Genomic DNA, 4,847 nt, shown 5'->3' on the forward strand with positions numbered 1-4,847 from the left:
TACACCTTGTTATCTCAGATTCTTCAGCATCTGCAGTTCCTGCTATCTATGGTAAAAGCTGCATTGGCTTCTGGGAAGAAACAGTGGCTGCATGCCCTTTTGAGCAACAACAAATTCACTGCCAATGAATGATCACTTCGCCCAACTCTCATCAACTGGAAGCAGGAGTCAGTGAAGATCTATCTGGCTTGATGCACATGATGTTGCAGTGCTCTATCTGATATTCCTCAATGTCTTCATATTCCCTCTCAGAAGACTGTTGCTGCTGTTCATTGACCATGTGTTCCCTTTTTGCCTGCTCTAGCTGCGCACGGCACAGCATGCTAGGATTTTACAAACATTCTGTCAGGACTGTCCTGCAAGACACCCCCAGACCAATCCAAACATCAAAACTTACCTTCAGGCTCCACAATGACCCTGGAAAAATGAGCTGCTTTGCTTAGGGGCGGCACAGTGGTTAGCACTGCTGCCTCACAACACCAGGGACCGGGGTTTGATTCCACCCTCGGGCGACTGTCTGTGTGGAGTTTGCACTTTCTCCCCATGTTTGCGTGGATTTCCTCTGGGTGCTCCGGTTTCCTCCCACAGTCCAAAGATGTGCAGGCTAGGTGGATTGGCCATGCTAAATTGCCTGTAGTGTCCAGGGATGTGTAGATTAGGTGGGTTATAGGGGAATGGGTCTGGGTGGGATGCTCTGAGGGTCGGTGTGGACTTGATGGGCTGAAGGGCCTGTTTTCACACTGTAGGGATTCTATGATCTATGTATTTACACTTGGCCTCAGTATGTGAGCAATCCACTGTAGTTGCAGAGGATAGTCCTTGTCTCCCAGTAACTGTTGTTACTACCAGCCCTTGTAATGAAATAGGAACATGAGAATTCTCAAAGAAGTAGACTTCATGGCAGCTTCTAGGATACCATGTGCAGGCTTCTAAGATGTGGTACCAATGATCACAGGTGACTTGCACATTGTTGAAATGGAACCCTTTTCTATTGTTACCGTCAGCTTTGTTAAGATGTGCAGCCAATGTAACATGTTCAGTCTATGGTGCCCTGCACCTTGAGGGAGGTCAGCTGTGTTAACAAAGCTTACTGCCCAGGTTGCCCCTCTCACATATGAAGTGTGTGACATGGCGCAACAGTTTTGTTACCTTTGTTGTTTGTGGATTGAGAGATTCCACATAGATTCTCAGTGGATCATTGAAAGTAGCCAGCTACGTAAAACTTTAGCTGTACTATCTTGAAAGCCACTGGGATCGGATAACCATGTACCCATTCAGGTCACAAGTCTTGCTCCAGCAAATGACACAGTTCAGTCATGGTGTCCCAGCATATCATGCGGTGACACTCCACCTCAGACTGAAGGAAATGGTATCAAAGATGACTGTCGCTGGGCCACTTGTATTTCTTCTTTGACCTAAGGGTACTTTCAGCAACAATTTCTTCATGTGGACTCTGGTCAGCAGCCTCTGGATGTTACTGCTGGTCCTGGACTTGCTGGTGCATCTGTTCCTCCTCAATTTCTCTGAACCTTCGTTGCACCATGGCCCTTGCTATAGCTGTATCCATTAGTTATGGTTCCAATGAGCAGATCAGGGAAATATCCAAAACAGAACAGGTCCTTAATAATGTAAGCAGTCAACATTAGCATCACACACAAATGGTGTAGTTGCACATGGACCTTTGACATAGTGGATCTTATTCTGATGCATGTAGGACAGGCCATGTCGCATAAACATTGAAGGAGATTGAGAGTGCAGTAGGATTGCTGAAACCTTGTCTTGTTCTGGCCCCTTCCCACCCTTGATAAGGTAGTGGCGAGCTGGCTTCTTGAACTACTACCATCCATCTAGTGTAGATAGACTGATAATGCTGTTAGGGAGGGAGTTCCAGAATTTTGACCCAATGACACTGAAGGAACAGTAATACGTTTCCAATTCAGGAACGGTGTGTGGCTTGGAGGGCAAGTGATGGCATTCCCATGTTTAGGAGCAGGAGTAGACCATTCAGCCCATTGAGCCTATCCTGACATTCAATACAATCATGACTGATAAAACACATCAATGCCTTTTACTAATCCCATCCTCATAACTTTGTATTTCACTCATAGTCAGAACTCTCTCAATCGTTACCTTGAACATATTCAACGACTGAACTTCCATGGCCCTCTGGACTAGAGAATTCAAAACGCTCACAACCTTCTGAGTAAATAAAACTTCCCATCTCAGAACTGGTGGCATCTGTTTTATTTTTAAATTGTACCACTTGGTTCTAGATGCTCCAACCAAGAGAAACATCTTGCCTACATCTACCCTACCTATCCCTTTAAGTATTTGTAAGCTACAGTGAGATTACCTGGCATTCTTCAAAACACTAGAGAAGATATGCCCTGCATGCCCAACCCCTCTTCAAAGGACAGTCCTGCAATCCTGGGAGGAAGTCGGGTGAACCTTTGTTGCACTCCCACTGTGGCAATAATATCTTTCCCACAATAAGGAGACCAAAATCTGCACACAGTACTCCAGATGTGGTCTAACTAAATTCCTCAAAAACTGAAAACTTCACTACTCCTGTACTCAAATCCTCTTGTAATATGGGCTAACATCCAATAGACGTCCTAATAACTTGCTGAACCTGAATATCAGCCTTCAGTAATTTATTGGCCCGGGCATCTCAGTCCTTTGTACATCTACACTTCCCAACCTATTATTATGTAAGAAATATTCTGCAGATCTGTTCCTTCTCCAAAGTGGATAACCTCACTTACTTCCACATGGTATTCCATTTGCCATGTTCTTGCCCTTTCTTTAAGCCTGTCCAAAAGCTTTTGAAGCTGTTTTACGTCTTCCTCACTTAGATATGTTTCAATTGAAAATGTAGAAATATTACACTTGGTCCCTGCCTCCAAATCATTGATATATATTGTGTATAATGAGGCCAAAGTATTGATGGTATGGTACCCCACTGATCATAGCTTACTAAAATGAGAATGACCCATTTATCCTACTGTTTGTTTTCTGTCTGTTAGCCAATCATTAATCCATACCAGTATATTACCTCCTATCCCATGTGCCTTAATTTTTCTAGCCAGTCGCCTGTGGGAGACTTCGTTAAAGGCCTTCTGAAAATTTTATACTGCGTCCATCAGCTCTCCTTGAACAATTTTGTTAGTAACATCTTCAAAAACCAAGTTCATCAAACACAATTTTCCATTTGCAAATCCACTCTGACTATGCCCAGTCAGGTCATTTTCATCCAAGTGGCTATTTATCCCATTCTTTATCATAGATCCTGCATTTTGCCTACCACTGATATAAAGCTAGCTGGCCTGTAGTGCATTTTTCTTTTGTCTCTTTCCTTTCTTAAATAGTGCAGTGACATTGCTACCTTCTAATCTGCAGCAATCATTCTAGAATCTATAGAATTTTGGAAGATAACTACCCATGCAGCAACAATCACAATAGCTACCTCCTTCAACACTATAAGATTTAGACTATCAGGTCCTGGGGATTTATCAGCTTTCATCTCCTTTAATTTCTCTACTATAATCTACTTAGTAATGCTGGTTTCTTTCAAATCCTCATCTCTAGCTACTTGGATCTGTAGTTTTGGAGTGCAACAATGCAATTTTCTAGCATTGACTCCCAGTTCCAGAAGTTGCTGCCACGCATAGTCCTCAGAAATCTACACAGAAGAAAAGGTTTGCTGGAGAATTGGTTCTGGGAAATTTCTTGTCTCTTCCTCAGAGAAAAATGATACAAATTAATCTTTTACTTTCTCTGCCATTTCTGATGAAAGAGCGTTGACCTGAAATGTTAACACTTTTTCTTTCTTCACAGATGTTACGTAACCTGTTGAGCATTTCCAGTATTTTCTGTTTTTAGTATCATCACAAATGTTAAGGCTGGTACAAACTTGAAAATGTAATAATTAATGAGCAACATAGTGGCAGACGTCAGGTGAACATAGACCTGTGAAATGTGCAAATTTATGGCGGATGCAATTTAATTTGCTAAGTGTGAAAATTTTACACCATTGCAGAAGCTGCTATTTTGAGAGAGAGTGAAAGTTGTAAGGTCTGGGCGTACATATTACCAAGTCCTTGGGATACTTTACTTTGTAAATAGGGATGCCTTGATTTCACACTGGACCCTGCAATCTGCTTACACCCATATATCTGCATCATTATTAAGGCCACCATTTTCCAACTCTCTCTTCTCCCATCTTCACCCTGATCTAAGCACATCTATTCCTCAGACCTGCATTCATTACCTCTAGACTTAATCATTCCAACTGATATTGGTAAGTCTCTTACATTCTATCCTCAGTAAACTTGAGGTTATCCAAAACTTGGCTCCCCATGTCTTAAGTCCGATTTGCCTATCACTTCATGTTCACTAACCTACATTAACACCCTTTTGTATAATGTCTTGATTCTCATCCTTGTTTTGAAACAGCTCCATAGCCATGACCCTCCCTGTCTCTGTAATATTCTCCAGCATCATAACCCTCCAAGATATCTGTGCTGCTCTAGTTCAAACTCTTTTAAGCATCCCCAATTTTAATAGCTTCACTGGTGTCCATGCCTTCACTGATGAGGTTTCTTGCTCTAGAGTATCCTTCCTGTACTTTTCCATATCTTGCCTCTCCTCCTTTGACACAGCAATGACCTAGCAAGCCACTCAATTCAAGGGCATTTAGGGATGGGTGTCAAAAATGGTGCTGTTGCCAGCAGTACCCATATCCCATGAAGTATTAAAGAAAAAAATGCTCTTTCCCAGTGGAGATGCTGTAGCACAACCACTGGCTGGAGGGTGTAATTTTACAATGACAGGTTTGCAAAGCCAAC

The sequence above is a fragment of the Rhincodon typus genome, chromosome 24, assembly GCF_021869965.1.
Source record: "Rhincodon typus isolate 14 chromosome 24, sRhiTyp1.1, whole genome shotgun sequence".
Taxonomy (NCBI): Eukaryota; Metazoa; Chordata; class Chondrichthyes; order Orectolobiformes; family Rhincodontidae; genus Rhincodon; species Rhincodon typus.